General features: G+C 39.0%; 1 protein-coding gene across 3 annotated transcripts in view; it reads left to right on the top strand.

Annotated features, from left to right (window-relative positions):
- Positions 1–21,662, top strand: part of EIF4G3 (eukaryotic translation initiation factor 4 gamma 3) — a 385,863-nt gene that overhangs the window by 145,379 nt on the left and 218,822 nt on the right. The window contains exon 4 of one of the 3 annotated variants that reach the window (XM_036742705.1): positions 21,562–21,612. The exons of the other annotated variants lie outside the window; for them this stretch is intronic. The gene's annotated coding sequence lies outside the window, so the exon portion shown is untranslated. The remainder of the gene's footprint in view (positions 1–21,561; positions 21,613–21,662) is intronic. 3 annotated transcript variants of the gene reach the window in all.

The raw sequence follows: 21,662 nt of genomic DNA, 5'->3' as shown, positions 1-21,662 counted from the left end.
TCTGGTTTTTAATCCATTTGGCTATCAGCTTTTGTTTTATGGATGAGTTCATCCCATCCACATTTACAGTTGTGATAACCAACTGTATTTCCTTCCATCTTATTTTTCCTCCTTTCACTCTTTCACACTTCACCCTGTCCCTCCTCACAGGTGTTTTACTTCTAATCACCACCTCCCCCAATCCACCCTCCCTTCTGTAATTCTCTCTACCTCCCACCCGCAAGCTCCCTTCTCTTTTCTCTTTTGCTTCTTAATTTCCCATAGGGTAAGATAGATTCCTGTATCCAACTGAGGGTGTATGTTATTCCCTCTTTGAACCAATTCTGATGAGAGTAAGGTTCAAACATTGCCCACCATCCTTCTATCTTCCCCTCTACTGTAATAGCTCTTTTTGTGCCTCTTTTATGTCAGATAATTTAACCCATTCTATCTCTTCTTTCACTCTTCTCCAAGTGCAATCTTCTTTCTCACTCCTTAATTTTGTTTGTTTTTTTTTAGAATATTATCCCTTCATGGCCAACTTATACCTGCACCTTCTGTCTGTATATTCCTTCTAATTGCTGTAATAGTGATCAAATTCTTTAGAGTTACAAGTATCCTCTTCCTGTATAGGGATGTAAACAGTTTAACCTTATTTAATCCCTATTGTTTTCTCTTTCTTGTTTACCCTTTTATTCTCCTCTTGAGTCTTGTATTTGAAGATCAAATTTTTGTTCAGCTCTGGTCTTTTTAATTAAGCATGCTTAAAAATCTTATGTTTCATTAAATATCTGGCTTTTTCCCCTGAAGGATTATACTCAGTTTCATTGGGTAGATGATTCTTGGTTGTAATTCTCATTCCTTTGCCCCTGGAATATCATATTCCAAGCCCTCTGGTCCTTTAATGTAGAGGCTGCTAAATATTGTGTAATCCTGATCAGGGCTCCATGATATTTGAATTGTTTCTTTCTAACTGCTCATAGTATTTTCTTCTTGGGCTTGGAGCTCTGGGATTTTGCTTTAATATTCCCGTGAGTTTTCACTTTGGGATCTCTTTCAGGAGGTGATCAGTGGCTTCTTTAATTTTCTGTTTTGCCCTCTGGTTTTAGCATATCAGGGCAGATTTCCTTTTTAATTTCTTGAAAGATGATGTCTAGGCCATTTTTTTGATCAGGCTTTCAGGTAATTCTCAAACTGTCTCTCCTGGATCTATTTTCAGATCATTTGTTTTTCCAATGAAGAATTTCACATTTTCTTCTATTTTTTTCATTCTTTTGATTTTGTTTTATCGTTTCTATCAGTCTCATGGAATCATTAGCTTCCACTTTAATTTTTAAGGAATAATTTTCTTCAGTGAGCTTTTGTGTCTCCTTTTCCATTTGGCCAGTTCTACTTTTTAAGGAGTTGTTTTCTTCAGTGAACTTTTGTACCTTCTTTTCCATTTAGCCAATTCTGTTTTTTAAGAACTTTTTTCATGGTAAATTTTTTTGTATATCTTTTTCTATTTTTTGTATTTCCTTTACCAAATTGTTGACTCTTTTTTATTGTTCTCTTGCATAAGTCTCATTTCTTTTCCCAATTTTTCTTCTACCTCTCTTATTTGATTTTTAAAATCCTCTTTGAGCTCTTCCATTAGTTCTTTTTGGACCTGAGACTAATTTATATTTTTCTTTGAGGCTTTGCATGTAGATGTTTTGGCATGGTTATCTTCTTAGACTAAGTGTTCCTTGATCCTCGCTGTCACCATAGTAGCTTTCTATGGTCGAGTTCTTTTTCTTTGCTCATTTTTCTGCCTGTTTTGTGACTTTTTACTCTATGTAAAAGTTAAGCTCTGCTCCTGGAATGAAGAGGGCACTGCCCCAAGCTTGTTGTGATGGGGTTTGGAGCCTTGGTGCTGGCTTGCACCAGGCCTGATGGCCTAGCTACTGGCTTGTAGTAGGAACAAGGCCTTACTTCTGGCTTGCCCAGAGATGAGGCTTCACTACTGGCTTGGTCTGGGGGCAGGGCCTTGCTGCTGGGTTGCCCAAGGGGCAGGCACTTGCTGCTGGCTTGCTCTGGTTCTCAGGGCCTTGCTGGTAGATTGCCCTGCCCTGGAGCCTCACTTCTGGCTCCCTGGGGTGTGGCCTCCTGTTGGCTTATTAGCAGCACCACACTTTCCTCCCTCTCTGGTGACCCTACCACCTGTCCTGGGCTGGTAAACTGCTTGGCTGCCTCAAAATTGTTTCTGAGATACTATTGTAAGATTGTTTTGAAGGAAACTTGGGAGGACTCAGGTGAGTCCTCTGCCATCTTGGCACTGAAGAGAGCAGGTTATTTTTTTTTACAGTTTTATTTTTTCCAATTATATATATAAAGACAATTTTTAACATTCATTATTACAAAATTTTGAGTTTCAAATTTTTTTCCCTCCCTCTCTGCCCTCCCATTTTCCTAAAACAGCAGTTTGATATATGCTATATATGTGCAGTCATGTAAGACATTTCCATATTAGTCATAGTTGTAAAAGAACAAACATTAAAAGGGGAAAAAATGAAAAAAAATAAAGTGAAAAATAGTTTGCTTTGATCTGCATGCAGAGTCCATCACTTCCTTATCTGGGTGGATAGTATTTTCCTTCCTGAGTCCTTTGTACTTGTCTTGGATATTGTGTTGCTGAGGAGTGCTGAGTCATTCATAGCTAATCATCACACAGTGTTGCTGTTGCTGTATACAATGTTCTCCTGGTTCTGCTCTTTTTTTTCTTTGCATCAATTTGTACAAGTCCTTCCAGGTTTTTTTTTTTCTGAAATCTCGCTGTTCCTTATTTCTTATTGCATAAAACTATTTCATTACACCCATATATCATAGCTTGTTCAGCTCTTTCCCAGTCGACAGGCATCCCTTCAATTTCTAATTTTTTGCCACCACAAAAATAGCCACTGTAATTATTTTTGTAGATGTAGGTTCTTTTTCCTTCTTTATGATCTCTTTGGGATACAGACCAAGTAGTTGTATTGTTGCATCAAAGGGTATATGCAGTTTGGTTGCCCTTTGGGCGTAGTTCCAATTTGCTCTCCGGAATGGTTGCATCATTTCACAACTCCACCAGCAATGAATTAATGTCACAATTTTCCCACATCCCCTTTAACATTTGTTGTTTTCCTTTTCAGTCATATTAGCCAATCTGATAGGTGTGAGGTGGTGCCTCAGAATTGTTTTAATTTCCATTTCTTTCATCAAGAACATTTCTTCATATGACTATAGATAGCTTTGATTTCTTCATCTGAAAACTGCCTATTCATATCCCTTCACCGTTTATCAATTGGGGAATTACTTATATTCTTATATACTTGGCTGTGTTCTCTATATATTTGAAAAATGAGGCCTTTATCAGAGACACTCGCTCTAAAGGTTGTTTCCCAGCTTTCTACTCTCCTACTTCTGGTTGCATTGATTTTGTTTGTGCAAAACCCTCTTAATTTAATATAATCAAAATTATCTATTTTACATTTTGTAATATTCTCTGTCTCTTGTTTGGTTGTAAATTCTTCCCCTTGTTATATATCTGACAGGTAGACCATTCCCTGCTCTCCTGAGAGTGGGTTATTCTTAAGAGAGCCTAGACAGGTTAGCTTTGGGTAGGGAGGGTAGACTGCTTGATTGTCTGAGATCGTAAGAATGGATAGATAAGACACAAAGAAGTTCTGAAGTATTGGAAAAGAGAGCTAGAGATGAACGTCGTTTAGGCTTGGGAGCTTTCAGGGTAGAGAAAGGTTAGAATGTTCACTGTGGGAAGTGTCAGAGAGTAAGACATGAATCAAGGATTGACAGCAACTGTTGACGAGGTCTTGTGGTTGCTTTGCTGTGGTGCTAGGGAAGTGGAAGGTGGACATTGGTTTGCCCAAGTTTAATAATTAGCAGGGGTGGAACAGCAGGAAGGCAGAGGTGGGGGAGGAGAGTGCATTGTTGAGATGCCTGCATGTAGGTTCAATTGCCTAAATGTGATGTATACAGAAGGATCAGAAGCGGTAGAGGAAGGAGAAGGTGGAAGAGTAATGAGGGCATGGAAAGGAAAAGGGATGGAGTGTGGTTAGTGTAATTTCAGAGTTTAGGATCTTGGAAAATTGAACAGTTCATAGAGATACCGGGGTTTAAGCTATGATCGTATCTCTCTGATTTTGTGCATAGGAAATGTACTAGGTAATACCAGTCATGAACTGGTATTAATTGTATTTTTTTGGTGGGGTGACTTTCATGAGTCGGTAGAAAACATTTTATTTGCATATTATTTAGGGATCTGTAGGTGTTCTCATGAATTAATAAATACATTTAAAGTTCTTTTCTTAGTTTTTGAATGACATTCACCACTGTGTCCAGCTTGACTCTTGTGAAATTATGTAAAATGCATTCATTCATCAAGCTGCTGTTTTGTGCTACATGTTGGAAATTCACATAGGGACTCCATGACGTCAGAAGATCTAAGTGCATACAGATGGCGCAAACTGTCAGTATGAGGCTCCTCATTGACAAAATTGATCATTTATATGTGTAGAGGCAGCCGCGTGATGCAGTGGATAGAGTGTTGGACTTGGAGTTTGGAAAACCTGGGTTCAAATCCAGCCTCCGACACTAGCTGTATTACTCTGGGCAAATTGCTTGATCACTGTCTGCCTCAGTTTCCTCAACTGTAAAATAGGGGTCATAATAGCACCTACCTAGCAGCGTTATTTGGAGGATTAAATGAGATAATATTAGTACAGCTCTTAGCAAATTCCTGGCATATATCGTAGGTATTTAATAAATGCTTATTTCCCGCTCCCACCCTCTATTCCCAGTCTTTAGCTAAGGTGTGACTTTTTCTGGGATTTATATGAATTTTCTTTCAGGAGAATCCAGGAAGGTAGTACTGTGGCCCATCATAGGACCTAAGCTTCCACATATTGGTAAGATGACAGTACTATATTGCTTTGGATTCCTTGATTTTTAAAAAATCTAGTGGAGGTCCTAACTAGAATCTCTGTGGTGTGGTCTTCTTTAACTGTATTTATTCTATTATTGTAAACTACATCAGTCAGTCAGCAGCATTTATTTAGTGCCTTTGATATGCCAGGATACAAGCACACATACCTGAAACAGGCCTTCTTCCCAATGAACACAGATAGTTGTCCACATTTTTGGACCCCAACTTATGCCAAGGAGTGGATGGTGGCCTCTTTTCACGTCTTTTCTTTGTCATTTCATAGCATTCGGTTTTAGTTATTTAAGGGTGCTGGTTCTTTCTAATTATTTTCTTACTCATGTAATTATGTGTATTGGCTTCCTGTCTCTGTTGATTTTTATTTGGATCAGTTCATGTAAGTCTTCTCTACATGCACAAAAAATGATTCCATGCACTTATTTCTCTTTTGTGTTTGTCATCCCTGTAACTAGCTCTATTCCTTCCCCAATTGTCTCAGTCCAAGAATTTTCTAAAAAGGCCCCTATATCCCCATTTACTTGAGACAATTCTTTGATGACATGGGCTCCAGCCTCTTCCCTCTTCACGCTTCTGACTGCCCTTCCCTTGGGGTTCTCTGTTGTTACAGTTCTCTTCCTAAACTGTAGCCGGTACAACAGTACCCTGGCTAGAGTTTGGCCAGAGCAGAGAAGCTATTAGCTCAGGGCCCTGGGAGCTGTGCTTCTCTTAGGGCAGTTCAGGATCACAGTAGATTTTTTTTAGGTGGAGGAAAGAAGGGAGATGCTATAATGTACTTTTACATGCAGACAGCAATCCTGGTAAGGCTGTATGGCTTAACGGGTGCTATTTGAAATAGTTTACCCCATCAATCAGTTTTCTTTAGAGCATGGTAATTGCATCCTTTTAATAGTTATTTGTTCAATTTGATTTCAGATTTTCCAGGTATTATTTTAAACTTAGGAGTTGCCACCCAGGCTTCTTGAATTCCAAGACAGAGCACTGGAGAGATTATTAATTCAGCATTGAATAGACTGATAGGATCATTCCTCACATAATTATAGACATATTTGGAGACATGCAGCCATTATCTCCAGAGAGGATGATACTCAACTACTGACATACTGAGACTGACAATATTCCACTTATTCCCTTCCTGTCCCATCAGCAGAGCTACTGCCATTAACTTTTTTGCTACCCAGATTCTTCCTCTCCATCCAAATCCCCTCTTTTTCTCCCAATCTCTGTAGATAATAAATTCCCTATTGCCTATCCCCATTGTCTAACAGTAAGCCATCTCCCTTCCTAGCCCTCTTTCCCATTCTCACACTCCTATTCATTTTCATTCCACCCCCCCCCCCCCCCCCCAGTGTCCCCAACTCCAGCTCTGCCAGGCCCTTCAACTCTGCTTCCCTTGAATGTTCTCCTGGAAGTCCTCGTTTCTTTTAAGACCTGGTTCAAGAACTGCCTTTTATAGGAAGCATGTTCTCATCCTCACAACTTTACTGCTCTCTTTTGCAAAACTGTTTTGTATATATTTAAAAAAATAAATTTGCGTTCAGATATTTTGCTTGTACATTGCCTGCAATTCTCTCTAACCCGTTCCCTGAGACCTGTCACTTATATTAATGAATAAAAAGTGGAAGAAAATGAAGTTTAGCAAAGTGAACCGATAAAGTGAAAAAAGGCTGATTTTACATGCAGTTTTCCACACTCATGACTCTCCACCTCTGTTTGGGGAGAGGGGATCCAGAAGTGGGGCCTGCTATCTCTTCTTAGAGGGCCAAACTTGGTTATTATAATGTCATCCAGTTTTACTTTGTAGTGTTGGTTTCCTTGCATATTATGGCAGTTGTTGTGTAGATTTTTTTTTCCTGGTTCTGCTTGCTTAGCCACATACCATGCTTCTCTGTTTTCATCAGATTATCATTTCTTTTAACACAGGAATATTGTTACATTCATGTACCACTAGTTCTTAGTCACTTATTTGTTTCCAGTTCTGCTGCTATCGACATCATGGTGTCTGTGAGGCTTTCCTTTTCATATTGATCTCCTTGGGTACTCTGCCTGTTGCTAGCAGTGGAATCTCTGCCTCAGAGACTTAGTCTTTTTACATAATTCTGTTATGTTTTCCAGAATGGTTAGGATGATTTACCTATCCACCAAAAATTCAGCAAAGCTCTCTTTCCATAGTCTCTCCAAACGTGGACTCCTCTTGTCTTTTGTCATGTTTGCTACATATGAGATAAAGTCTCAGGATTGTTTTGATTTGTATTGCTCAGTTATCTGTGATTTGTAGCTTTCTTCTGTTTTGTGTTTGAAGCTCTTCACAACCTGGCCCTGACCTACCTTTCTCCCCTTATTACACATCACTTACTTTTGTGCATCTAATAGTGCAGTCAGAGTGACCTTCTTAACTGTCCTAACACATGAAGCTACAACTTTTGTGTCTTGGCCTGTGCCCTAGTTTTCTTTCTTTCCTGGAATATGTACCTTCTTCACTTCCTATCTTAGAATCCCTCTTTTTCTTCAAGGCTATTTTAAAGCACCACCTTTTATTTACATGGGACCTTTCCTTACCCTTCCTTTCCCCTTGTACCATACAGAGGTTACAAACAGGATGTCTTAAAAGACTAAGACTTTGGGGATACCTTGCATTTGCATATACCCATATATTGACATTTGGCTTCTGAAGCGTAGATTTTAATGTGCTCCAGGCTGTTTTGTTTTTATATCCTGTGTTACCTAGCACAGTGCCTTCTCTCTGCCAGCCAGTGCTTGTTTTCCCCATTAGACTGAACTCCTTGAGAGTAGAGGCTCTTTTCCCTTCCTTCCTCCCTCTTTTCCTCCCTCCCTCCCTCCTTCCCTCCCTCCCTTCTTCCTTTCCACTTAACACAACTCTTGGCACAGAGTAGGTGCTTAGCAAATACTTAATAAATGAATTACCTGGCACACAGAGGTATTTAACAAATGATGGCTGACTCATTGAGGGGTTATGGAGGCCAAAGCCTTCATTTCACAGAGTAGGAAACCAAAGTCATGAGAGGTAAATGTGGCTTGTTCAAGGTTACATAAGTGATAGACATTAGAGTTGGGGTTGGAATCCAGTGCCCTGATTCTAGATCACATCCCTTTTCCACCATACCATCTTTTCAAAAATCAAATACAATTGGAAAGTCTGTTTAATCTTTAAACCAAATGGTTTCACATATTGAAAAAAATCTAGTGCCCATTAACCTTACTTTTAAGTTATGACTACTTAAAAGTATGACTGACCAGAAGCAGTGCTGCCTAGGACTTTGTTTTAATTAAACATCTTCAGAAGATGGAACAAAAAGGCCATGGCTTCTCATTAATAACTAGAAAAAAGAGTGGGTAGTCAGGTTAATGTAGTCAGTACTCCTCCTTCTTCGACAGTCGGGGCACCACGAGTCCAAGTTCAGTTCCAGGTCACTTGGACAGATACTTGTGTTTTTCTCAAAAGTAGACGTGTCCTGTTTGGGATGAAGTTTTGCAACCTAATTAGCTGGCAGGGCTTTTCAGCCAGTCATCCTTTGTCCTGTTAGGAACAGAGGGACCATGTGATGTCTAAATTGAGCGTCCTCATAAACTAGTCAGTGTTGCTGAGGGAGAGTGCCATCAGAAAATCGTGTATCTTGCTAGTGGGCGTGGGGGAAGGAGTCAGCTTGAGAAGAGAGGTTTCTGCTGCACTGCCGTGAGCAGGACGAGAAAGGCCTGGGGGTGACTCAGCTGTTTTCTGGATGGACTCGTGGGACTGAGTGTGCACTTTGCCTGTTGATTCCTGGCAGAAGAGTGAGTGCCGAGGAGTCACATTACACAGTAGGCCTGGTGTTTATTTCACCAACCTAGGGGTGGGTCTGAAAATAACTGTTAGGGAATTTTTGTTTGCTTGCTAAATTCAGCATTGCAAGGGAGAAAATCAGTGTCAGTGAGTGGTCACTGACAGCTTCTCCCTTTTAACTTTCTTTGAATATATTAGTAAGGAGTTGATTTTTAACAACATTGATGGAAGGTAAAAAGGTTTAGAAAATAGAATCTTAGCAGTGCAGCACATTCCATTTGAGCTGTAGATGCTGTCTGTGGAGAGCTATATTTGAGTGCTTTGGAAGTCCATCACTGAAATGTTTGTAAACTGACATCATTATCTGGGAGCTTCTGTGTCCTCTTCCCCCTCGGTTAAAAAAAAAAACCAATAACATCGATGCCAAAAGAAAAATTTACCCTCTGGTTTCACTGACTTTCTCCCACCTCCAAAGAGTTCTCCACATAATATGCAGTACCTCTTAGGCAAACAGAGACATGCTGGCCACTTCTGAAAACGTTACCTTCTTGATAAGTGGGTTGGTTGTTCACTTGACTACTGAAATCACGATTGTTTTCTGAGTTGGGTCCTGAAGTTGTCTTGTGTTATTTTACTGTAATTGGGACCATTGTATGAATTATTCTCTTTATGTTCGATCCGTCAGTTCATACAAGTCTTCCCAAGTTTTTCTGAATTCTTCTGCATTTTTTATGGCAGAATAATATTCCACAACATTCATGTACCACAATTTGTTCAGCTGTTCCCTAAATGATAGGAGCATATTTTTTTCTCAATTTTTTTTTCTGTCAGAAAATTGCTTTTATAATATGGAAGTATTCTAAGGAAGTGTCTGACTAAAATGTCTATACCTTTTTACTCAGAAATCCCACTATGAGGTATGTACTCCAAAGAGGTAAAAAAATGGAAAGAAAGGTCCTCCATGCACTAATATATTCATAGCAGCATGTGTGTGTGTGTGGTAACAGAGAATATTAAAACAAGCAAATCCCCATTGGCTGGGGAGTGATCGCACAAATGGTGAATGAATGAATTAATAAAGCATGTATTATGTGCTTAATTTTGTGCAAAGCCCTGTGTTAAGCTGTGGGGATACATGTAGAAAAGGAAGACGTCTCTGCTGTCCAGTAGCTCACATTCTAATGGGGAAAGTTTTAGTGTAAGTCACACGGAAAAGCCGCATGGTCTTCAACTGTATTAGTCAGATAACATGTACATAGGGTGTGTGCCAGGCACTGTGCTAAGCACTGTACAGTTATTAGCTCATTTGACCCTCACAACAACCCTGGCAATTAGGTGCTGCTATGGCTTCCATTTTACAGATGAGAAAACTGAGGCAGGCAGAGATTAAGTGATTTGTCTAGGATCCCACAGCTATTAAGTGTCTGAGAGTGGGTTTGAACTCAGATCTTGACTCCAGGCCTGACACTCTAACCATTGTGCCCCAGCTGCTCTTTAGAGTATGGTGGCAAAGTAGGTGTCACTATCCCTTCTTTAATGTTATTTCCACTGATAAAAGGATATCCATTTTTGATGTCGAGTCGTGTCACAGTGCTCTCCTGATTGGTAGCTGCCTCACCTGACCCATTGTTTCAGGAAGGCCCCAGCTCTGCTTCACTTTGTTCCCTCCTCCCCCTCAGCCCTCCTTCCCCAGATCTCTCCTTCTTTACTTGCTATCTTGTGGGCAGGAATCATCTTTTTTTTTTTTTTTTTGTAATTGTATCTCCACTGCTTGACATATAGTAGGTGCTTAATAAATGCTTCTTTTCTTCCTCCCTCCCTTCATATTTTCACAGCCTAGACATAAGCACTGATTTTTTTCCATTTAAATCTTTTCCCCTTTAAACAATGCTTTATAGTTGTATTCATTTTTATGTATTCCTTAAATATGCCTTAATGGGTTGACTGTTAGATAGTTGTTTTTTTTTAAAGTATGATTCTTCCTTTCTTTCTTTTTTTTTTTTTTCTTTTTGGAGGGGGGAAGGCAGGGCAATTGGGATTAAGTGACTTGCCCAAGGTCACACAGCTAGTAAGTGTGTCAAGTGTCTGAGGCTGGATTTGAACTCAAGTCCTCCTGACTCCAGGACTGGTGCTCTACTCACTGTGCCATCTAGCTGCCCCGACTGTTTGATAGTTTATGTCTTTCATAGTTATTTTGAATGGAGTTTCTTTTTCTGTCTCTTCCTGTTGGGTTTTGTTAGTAATATACAAAAAGACCAATGATTTTTGTGGGTTTATTTCCTTTCCAAGAGCAGCTAGGTGGCTCAGAGGACAGGGTACCAGGCTTGGATCAGGAAAAATCAGCTTCCTGAGTTCGGATCCGGCCTCAGACATCTCCTAGCTGTGCGACCCTGAGCAAGTCATTTATCCCTGTTTGCCTCAGTTTCCTTATCTATAAAATGAGCTGGAGAAGGAAATGGTAAACCACTCCAGTATCTTTACTAAGAAAACCCCAAATGAGGTCGTGAAGAATTGGATGAGACTAAAATGACCGAACAACAACAAATTTTCTGTCCTTCAGCTTTACCGTGACTGTTTATAAGGATTATTTTTGGTGTGGAGTCAGTCATTGAATGTACCATCTGTGAACATGCACCAGTTTGCCTCCCTTTTGCCTATGCCTTTTTCTCATCGCCATTGCTCATATTTCTAGAAGTATTTTAAATAATAGTGGGGACGGTGGATATCCACGGATATTCCTTATTGTATTAGAAAGGCTTCTTCTAGTGTTCTACTTCATCAGTAATGCTAGCTTTTGCTTTAGGTAGGTAGTGCTTATTATCTTGAAGAAAGGCCTCTTCTTTTGTGTTTTTGTTTGGCCAAGGCCTTTTCTGCATCTGTTGAATCTGTACAGAGTTTTTCTGTAGCACTGCATTCAGGAGGGGCGAGAGTCAGCGCCATTTCACTTTCAGTCGCTAGATTAATACTGACTGAAGATGAAGAGGGCTCTGTGCTGTTGACTTGAATCCATTCCATTCTCATGACTTTAGTCCCTGCATGGTCCTAATCACTGTGTCTGCCCAGAATTTAGGATGCCTCTACTGCGTCCCTCTTTATGGCCTTGGCTTGGGACCAGAGCCTGGGAAGCTTGCCTGTGCCCAGTAGCGGTGATGGGCTGCCTTGTCTGGGGAGCAGTGGACCTGGAGGATTTATTCTTTGGGACCTTTGAGAGCCACTGCTCTGCCTGGTGCAACTGGGGCTGAACTTGGGCCTGAGAAATTTCAGGAAGGCTGCTAAGAAAGGCTTCTTGCTTAAAGGGAATGGAGAATTTGATTTTAAGTCACATCGCACTGGAAATGTTGTTTTGTTCCACTAGGCAGTTGACACATTCCCCAGGTAAATGGTTCTTGGCACCGTAAATTAAGTGAGAGAGATAGCACATGGAACAGTTGGTGCTGTCTGAATGTGAATGAGCTTAGTTCTTCGACCACAACTTCCTCCTGAACTGAGAGTGCATGCTGGTTTTCCTGGCTGTGTATCTAGACGGGAGCAAAAACCGGGTTGTAATACTTGGTCTCACATGCAAATTGGAAAGTTGTCAGGAGACCTTGTTGCCAACCTGCTGAGTTACTTACTATCTAAATGACCAAAACTGACTTTGGGGCCAAAATCCACTCCATCACCTATGGATAGAAGAGGATGCAGGCAGCATTCACCACAGGCAATTAATAATAAATCAGTATCACTCAAAACACATTATCAGTGTAGTTCAGCATGACACAAAATGTAAAAATACCTTTTCTTTTTATAAAGGACATTTTTGCAAGTAGGGATGAATAAAAACAAACATGATCTAACCTAAGTGAGGGAATCTTTTGGTTTGTTTGGGAAATTAGATGATTAAGTTGTATTCTTTGATATGTAACCATTTTGACAGGCAGTTAAAACCTACTCCTACATTGAGACGATGCCTAGTTCAGAAATTCTGTGTTTCCCTTCCTTAGTTTTATCCTATCTTTCTAACCTCTGTATTTCTAGAGAGATTTGTACATATTTGACTTAGCAGGATGTGAATTTTTGAAACTCTGTTTTGGAAGTCGGTAAAAGGAGTAGTAGGCTACAGGAAAGGCCTGTTAATTATTCTAGCCAAAGTGGACAATGTCATCCTATGGGGAAGCATAGAGTCACCGAATCATGGTGTTAGGGGATTCTTAGAGGCCATCTTGTCCTTCCCATTCCTGATAAAGAATCACTCTACAACAGCTGGTCTTCTTTCACTTGAAGGCCTCCAGTGAGAAGGAGGAGGAGCCCACTAGTAACAAGAATAGGCATTTCTTAAAGTGAACTATGTCCTCAGACACTGAGGTTCCGAAGACCAGAAAACTCTTGGGCCTTGCTCTTGAAGAATTACATACTTGGGGCTGGGGGCAACTATATATGCACATAGGTTGAGTAAATAGAAAATGCAGTGTATTTTTCCAGGAAGCGCTTATAGTTGGGGAAAATGAGAGAGGCCTGTTACATAGTTTTTTAAATTGTTATTCTGAACTTGACAAATAGGAGCATTTCCATATGAAAAGAACAGAAAAAGAAGATTGTTCATGAAATTGTGAATGCCCATTACAAAATAACACAATTCATTTGGTGGAATAAAAACAATCTAGAACCAGAAGGAAAATAATTTTTCAAACTAGGGTTAGAAAGGCAATCTCCAGAACCATTTGATATTGGTTGAAAAAGGAGGGAAGTAGGGGCAACTAGGTGGTGTAGTGAGTAGAACACTGCCTTGGAGTCAGGAGGACCAGAGTTCAAATGTGGCCCCAGGCAGTTGACACACTTACTAGCTGTGTGACCTTGGGCAAGGCACTTAACCCCAATTGCCCTGCCTTCCCCCCTCCAAAAAAAAAAAACAAACCAAAACAAAAAAGGAGGGAAGTAGTTCAGTGGAACAGATTAGACAAGGAAGAATCAGAAATAACTGAATTTGATAAACCCCCAAACAGAAATCAACTAGGGAAGAGCTCCCTATTTGACAAGAATTTATGGGAAAATTTCCTAAATCTGCCAGAAATTAGGCTGAATCAGTCAGTTCAGCAAACATTTGTTTTGGGGCTACTGTGTTTCAGGTAGTGGGAATACAAAGAGATTGAAATGATCCTCAAGTCCACAGTTTTCTTTCTATGGGGGAGACAACATGTACATGCATAAACATATACAAAATAAGTACACATTAAGTAAATACAAGTAGTTTGGGAAGGATGGAGCAAACATTTGGGAGGGGGTGGTATTTGGAAAATGTTGAATGTGGTATTTGAGCTGCATCTTGAAGGAAGAAAGACATTCAGATAATTAGGTAGTACATCTCAAGCTGGGGGTGGGGGCAGGCAGTGCTGGGCTGTGTACAAATGCACTGAGGTGGGAGGGGGGTGTGTCATGTGTGATGAAAGGAGAGACGGCCACTTCATCTGGACTGCACAAGTGTGTGAGAAGACTAATGTGTGGGGACGTTGGAAAGGTTGTGTAACTAGGTTGTGAAGGTCTTAGAAAGCCAAAGAGAGAAGTTTATATCTTATTTTATGGTCAATAGGATATAATTGGGTTTTATTGAGTAGGGGACTATATGGTCAAATTTCTGCGTAAGAACACCCACTGTAACAGCTATATGTAGGATGAAGTAGGAAGAGAGTTGAGGTAGGAAGACCAATTAGGAGCCCATTTTGACAGTCTAGGCGAGAGGAGGTGGCGGCCTGAAATAACATTGCTTTATTGGTAAAGATAAAAGGGTTAAATGGGAGAGATGTTTGTTGTCAAGGGAGTAAGATTTGGGAACAGCCTATGAACAGCGAGGGAGAGGGAAAAATCCACTAGAACACCACTCTCCTATGCTCTGGGAAGCTCTCAGAATGATGGTTCCTTAGATGGAAATAAAATTTTGGAGGAGAGGTTGGGTTGAGGGAGAAATATAACAGAGCTTTGCTTTGGATAATATTTAAAGTCATGCAAGCTTTTGAAGGCACCAAGAGAGTTTACAGAAAGAAGAGAGGTCAGAACAGAGTCTTGGGGAGTCTCTACAATTATGGTTCATGATGTGGAAGATGAGTCAGCAAAGGAGACAGAAGAGGAATTGTCAGAGAGATAGACGAAGGTCTGAGGGAGAAGCATCATGAAGAAGATCTAGAGATGAGAGAGTAGACGGGAAAACAGGGTGATTCATAGAGGATCACAGGAGAATACATTGTGATCTCAGAGGTGATCCAGTCTAGCCCCTCCTTCTTTCCCAGAATAGGAAGCTAGGCTGACAGAAACTTAGAGTCACCCAGTTAATAAGGCTATGAGGCAGTTTTGAACTCAGAACTTCTGCCTTCTAAGCCCAGCATTGTACCCCCAGCACCACCTAGCTGCTAGGTGTAAGGAGGAGGACTAAGAAAAGACCATCCTGTTTAGATCTGTGGAGAGAGACATTTCAGTTGAATGATAAGGTTAGAAGACAGCTGTGAAAGAAAGAGTTGAGGTGTGAGAGGAAAGAAAGTCTAGGCAACATGCTTAGGTAGCTTTTTGTATGGCTGAGAAAGGATAGAGAAGCATCTGATGATATCTTGAGGGGTTGGCAAGATCTGGTGAAGGTTTTATTTTTTTTAACACATCAGAGAGGCTTAGGTATATTTAAGGGCAATAGAGAAAGAACCAATATATAAGAAGAAACTGAAGATTAGAGAGAGGCGAGGGGGCCAACTGAGAATTCCTTCTTCTGGAGAAGATAGGAAGGAATGGGCTTAAGGACACATGTGGAGGGGTTGACTTTGGCAACAAGAAGGAGCATCCTGTCAGAGATGGGAGGAAAGGAGAGGAGAATGGAGCTTTGGAATGAAGTGAAGGGAAAAAGAGAAAGTTCGAGGCAAATGGCCTTAGTTTTTTCAGTAAAATAACTGGCAGGATGTTCTCAGTTGAGGGGAGCTGTGGAATGCTTGAAGAAGTAGAAGAAAGTTTTCACTTGCTTTTCATGGGGAGTGAAATGGGACGTTAATTAGGGAGGAATGAAAGAATTGCCTTGCTGCAGTGAGGGCCCAGATAAAATCAGCTAACGTTCAGTTATAATACACCTGGTTGACATGGTTGTGTGATGTATTCTGGCTCTGCTTAATAGCATGAGAATAGGAGCAGTGAAGCAGAGTAGGAGTAATCCACCCTGGTGCTTGATACAGGGCAAGGGCCTAAGGGATTCTAGCTTATGGGATAGTGTAGAGTTGAATTGGTAAGATTTGAGTTTGGGGAAAAAAAAGTGAAGTTAACATCATGGATAGTGGCCTGAGACAGTGGTAATTGTGAAGACATTGAAGGAATGAATGAGTAGAAACCATAATAGTTTAGGATTGGTAGGGCACAGGGGAAGATTGAATGTGATAAAGAGTATTCCAGAGCACTAGTAGAGAAAGGGAAATTAAAACAACTCTGAGGTTTCACATTGATATTTCTGAAACTCAAATCTGATCCTATAACTGTCCTTTAGCCAGACATCTTCATGGCTCCCTACGTGCCTCCAAGTTCTCAGCCCAGTGTTTGAAAGCCTTTCATTGTCAGTCACTTGACCAGAATTCATTAAGTTCTTAATATGTGCCAGGTCCTGCCTGTCTCTCAAGTCTTAGTTCATGTACTCTGACTTTGCTCTTTTCTGTACAGAATCACATTACTAGCCTCCATGCCTTTTCTTTGAAATTTTTCTTATTTTATGAATCTTAGCAATAAGATTTAAAAATAGAAATTGTATCTATTTTAAATCCTGTGTACTTAATTAAAAAATAAATATTCCTTTTGATTCCCCAAAACAGTAACGTCAATCACATTCCTACCTCATTAAGACAGTGCACTGAAATACTTTTTTTAATAGTAGAATGATAGTGTATTTACACCATTTTTACCTGAGTTTGCAATTCAGAGCAATACTATAGCAATAAATTATAGTGAAATAAATTTGGCATATCATCTCATAAATCTCCTTTATGGGTTTGTTTGGTATTTTATAATATTAATCTCATGATCTTATTATTCACCCTGCCCCTAAGCGAGCAAGGTAAAAAAAAAAATCTCCCCCTTCAGAGCCGCCCCCCCCGCCAACAGATAGCCTGATAGTTCAGCAAAACAAAAACCCCCATTGGCCATGTCTGAAACATGTATGTCTCTTTCTTTATTTTAGGCTTATCACCTCTCTGTTGGGAGGTGAGTGACATATTTCATCTTCATTCTTTTGGACTCGTGGTTTCTCAGTGCATTGATCAGAAATCTTAAAGTTATTTTTCTTCTATAATGTTATAATTGTATAAATTGTTCTCCTAGTTCTGCTCTCTTCACCATGCATCAGTTCATGGAGGGTCTTCTCTTCCGAGTTTCCTCTGAAATGATCCATTTCATGATTTCTTAATGATGCAGTAATATTCTATAACGTTCATATACCACAATTGTTTATCCAGTCCCCTGTTGTAGGACACTCCCGTAGTTTACATATTTTGAGCTAGTTTGAAACAATATGGGCCTTTTCCCTTGCTTCTTTGATCTCTGCGGTATAGGCCTAGTAGTGGTTGAGCTGGGTAAATGGGTATGCATGTTTTGGTAACTTTCTGGACGTAGTTCCAAGTTGCTTTCAGAATGGGTGGACCAGTTCACAACTTCACCACTGGGCCATCAGTGGGATTCTCCCCACCCCCTGCCTTTGTCGTTTTTCTTTTTTTATTTTCTTCCAGTCTGATGGGTGTTAGGTAGAACCAAAGTTACTTTAATTCACATTTCTCTAATTATTAGAAATTTAGACAACTTTTTTGAAAATTTAAACATAAATAGAGCTGTACTTTCAGATAATCATACTGTCGACATTTTAAAAAAATGCAATTTCTTTAATCTATACATGGTCTTTAATAAAATATTAACAAAAATGTCCCATTTGATCCATGTTTCTATCTAATCTCTTGTGGATTTTTTCATATTCTGTAGCTATTATTATAATTGAGTGGAAAAAAGCAGCAGTGATTTGATTAAGAGCTTAGCACTTAGGATAGAAAGAGAAAAACAAAACACCCGTGCTCTCTGGGCCTTCAAATTCTAATCAAAGGAAACAGACTTTGGGGCACATTTGCCCAGATAATACTATTGAGGGAAAGGCCAAGTGAGCCTCAGGGTTTAATGACAGGGTGTGTGGAAGTGCTGGGGGAGAAGATTGATGGCAAAGTGCTGTGATCCTTAGGATACAGTCACATGACCAATAATAAGGCCCGGTGGTCTTCCCACTTACTGGCTTTTAAATTGGTATGTCCCTAGTCAAGGCAGCTAGGGGGTGGAGTGGATAGGTATGGTAGGTTTGGAATTAGGAAGCCCTGATTTCAAGTCCCGCCTCAGATACTCACCAGCTTTGGACAAGTCACTTCATCTCTGCCTCAGTGCCTCACCTGTAAAATGGGGAAATTTTATTTATAAAGTCCTTAGCATAGTGTCTGGTACACAGTAAGCGCCTAATCAGTGCTCATTCCTTCCCTCTTCTCATTGAAATAGTATGAGTTGCTGTATCCACTCCAGAACCAATGCCTTGGAGGCATTGAGAAGGCTACTGAAAAGGGGAGAGTCTAGTCAGATATGGACATGTGTAGATAGCCTACATTGCATGATTGACTCTTTATATCATTCTTAAATTGTTCTTCTCATCCTTTTTTATGATGCGGTTCATATAGGAGATGACAAATAACAATCCTGCTGTCTTTTTGAAACTGAGGTTTTTTTAATGGATGTCTTTTGCTTTTTACATCCTCATGGTTCCTCCTTCTCCCCTCCCGGAGAGCCACCCCATATAATGAATGGTTTTTATAAAGGGAAGAAAAAAGAGGAAAAAAGATGAGCAACGACTCATCAACATATTGAAAAAGTTCAGAAACGTGCCGTGGGTGTCACCTCCGTGAAGCATCCTTTCACATCTCTTCTTTCAGGCCGTGGTTGAGTTTTCACTTTTAATTTTGTCTCTCTGGTGGTTCTTTCTCTTTATACTGTTGCAGTTATTGCGTGTGTTGCTTTCTTGACTCTTTTCACTTCCCTCTGTATCGCATCATCTAGATCTTCCCAGGCTTCTCTTATTCATTACATACATCATTTTTTACAGCACAGTAGGATTCTATTACATTATGTACCACAATTTCCATATCTTTTCCCCAGTTGATGGACATATACTTTGTTTCCAGTTCTTTGCTATCAGAAAAAGTGCTGCTATAAGTAGTTTGGTGTATATGGGAACTTTCTTATTAGTGGTTTCTTTGGGGTTTGTTTCAGTCCCGTAATGGGGTCTTTGGTTCAAAGATTATGAACATTCTAGTCACTTTATTGGCATATTTCCAAACTGCTTTCCGAAACAGTTGTGCCATTTCACAGCTCCACCAACAGTGCAGTAGTGTGCCTCTCATTCTACATCCCCACCAGCATTGACTAATTCCATTTTGGGGGGGTCATCTTTGCCAATTTGCAGGGCTTGAAGTGAAGTCTCGGGGTTGTTTTGATTTGCTTTTCTTTTATTATTAGTGATTTGGCGCATTCTTTCATGTGGTTTTGAATGGTTTTCAGTTCTTTTGAGAACTGTTTATTTCCTTTGACCTGTTTGACCTGTTGGGGAATGGCTATTAGTCTTAAATATATTTATTAATTGTTTATATAGTTTGGGTACCAAATCCTTATTAGATAAATTTGATACCAAGAGTTCCTCTCCCTTCAAATGTTCCCTGTCTTATCCTAGGTGCATTAATTTTGTCTATGTCGCTTTTCAAAACTATGTTATCTTTCTTAATTTCCTCTCTCCTTTGGTTAAGAATTCATCTCCCTTTATGAAAAGTATATGATCTGTTTCTGTTCTAATTTTTTCCTAGTTTAATCACTGATATTTAGGTCATGTATCCATTTAGAATGTATTATAGAATATTGTGTAACATATAGGAGGTTAATCTAATTTATTCCAGACTGCTTTCCAGTTTTCCCAGTAATTTTTATCAAGTGGGAGCTTTTTCCTGGGAAATGTATGTTTTCTGTTTTATGAAACACTGCATATTAACTTCTGCTGTTTCTGAATCTCCCTTGTTTAGTCTGTTCCATTGATCTACCTCTCTATTTTTAAACCAATACCAGATGGTTTTTATGACTCCTACTTTATAATAGAGTTTGAACTCTGGAAGCACTGTTCTTCCTTTCTTCCTACCTCTTCCCCATGGTCTAGATCCTTTGTTTTTTTTTTTTTTTAATGAATTCTGTTATTGTTTTATGAAGGCCTAGAAAGTATCCACTTGGTAATTTGCTTGATATAGCATTAAAAGTATAAATTAACTTCGGAAGTATTGTCATTTTTATTATATTGACATGGCCTAGCCATAAACATGGAATATTCCTCCAATTCTTTAAATTTTCCTTTATTTCTTTAAGGAGTGCTTTGTAAATGAATCTATACAAATCTTTTCTATTCTTTGGTAGGTCAATCCGTAGATATTTTATGCATTTTGTAGTTCTTTGAAATGGGATTTCCCTTTCTATTTTTCTTTCTTAGGTTTTGTTATTATTATATGTGTTATATGTTGCTGTGTATAAATTATATATGTTATTAATTTTTGAGGATTTATTTTTGTAGCCTGCAATTTTGCCGAAGCTTTCATTTATATTAGTATATTTGCTAATTCTGTAGAGTTTTTCAAGTTATCAGCAAAGAAGAATGGTATCTTTATGCCTTTAATTGCTGTTGCAATAAGACACTTCAAGAACTATATAGCATTTCCCAGAACTATGTCAAATCATAGTGGGGAGACTAGACATCTTTGCTTCATTGTTGAGAAAGCTTCTATTGTGTCTATTTTGCATGGGATGCTGGCTTTTGGTTTTAGATGCATGATTTTTATGATATTAAAAAAGGTCAGTCTATGCCTATCCTTTGTAGGGTTTTTACTGTGAAAAAATACTGTACTTTGTCAGACTTTCTGCATCTGCTGAGATGATTGTATTGTTCTGGAATTTTTGATTTCTAATATGATTAATTATGTTGATTGTTTTTTGAATGCTGAATTATCTTTGCATCCCTGGTATAAATCCCACTTGATGATAATGAATGATTTCCTGGATAAACCATCGTATAGCCTCTTGGACTGGATTTTATTTAAAATTTCTTAGTCAACATTCATTAATGATATTAGCCTAGAATTTTCCTTTTATGTTTTGTCTTTCCCTGGTTTAGTGTTAGGCTTAAATTTTCTAATAAAAGGATTCTAGTAGGGGGTTTTCTTTCTCAATTTTTGTGAATAATTTGCAAATTATTGATACTAATTGTTCTTTAAAAGTTTGATACAGTTCTCCTATTATAATAACTCCATCAGGCCCAGAAGTTTTGGTTTTTGTTTTAGTAGTTCCTCTACAGCTAGATCTATTTCCTTTCCTGAGATTAAGATCTTTAACTGACTTTCTTAAAGATTGGGTATTTTATATTTTTGAAGGCAATTGTCTTTATATTGAGTTTACAGTTTTGTTAGCATACAGCTGTACGTATTATGTTCTGATTATTTTTATCTGGGTTTTTTTTTGGTGATTTCATCTTGATCATTTGCTATTTTATTGATTTGATTTTCTGCCCTTTCCTTTTTAATCAGATTAGCTAAAGGTTTATCAACTTTATTAGTCCTTTCAAATAACTAGCTTTTAGCTTTATTGTTTATATATTTTTGTTTCTATTTATCTGTTTCTCTTCTAATGTTCAGTATTTCCTCTTTTATGCTTATTTGAGGTTTGTTTATTTGTTGGCTTTCTAATTTTTAATGTATATTCAGTTCATTAATCCTCTCTTTTTCTATTTTGTTTTAATGTATGTTTGTAGAGATATGATTTTTCCCCTGAGGACTCCTTTAGCTGCATCCCCGAAATTTTGGTATGTTGTTTCATCATTATCATTTTCTTTCACATAATTATTAATTGTTT

The sequence above is a fragment of the Trichosurus vulpecula genome, chromosome 2 (genome assembly GCF_011100635.1).
Source record: "Trichosurus vulpecula isolate mTriVul1 chromosome 2, mTriVul1.pri, whole genome shotgun sequence".
Classification (NCBI taxonomy): Eukaryota; Metazoa; Chordata; class Mammalia; order Diprotodontia; family Phalangeridae; genus Trichosurus; species Trichosurus vulpecula.
This window is presented reverse-complemented; position numbering and strand designations above follow the sequence as displayed.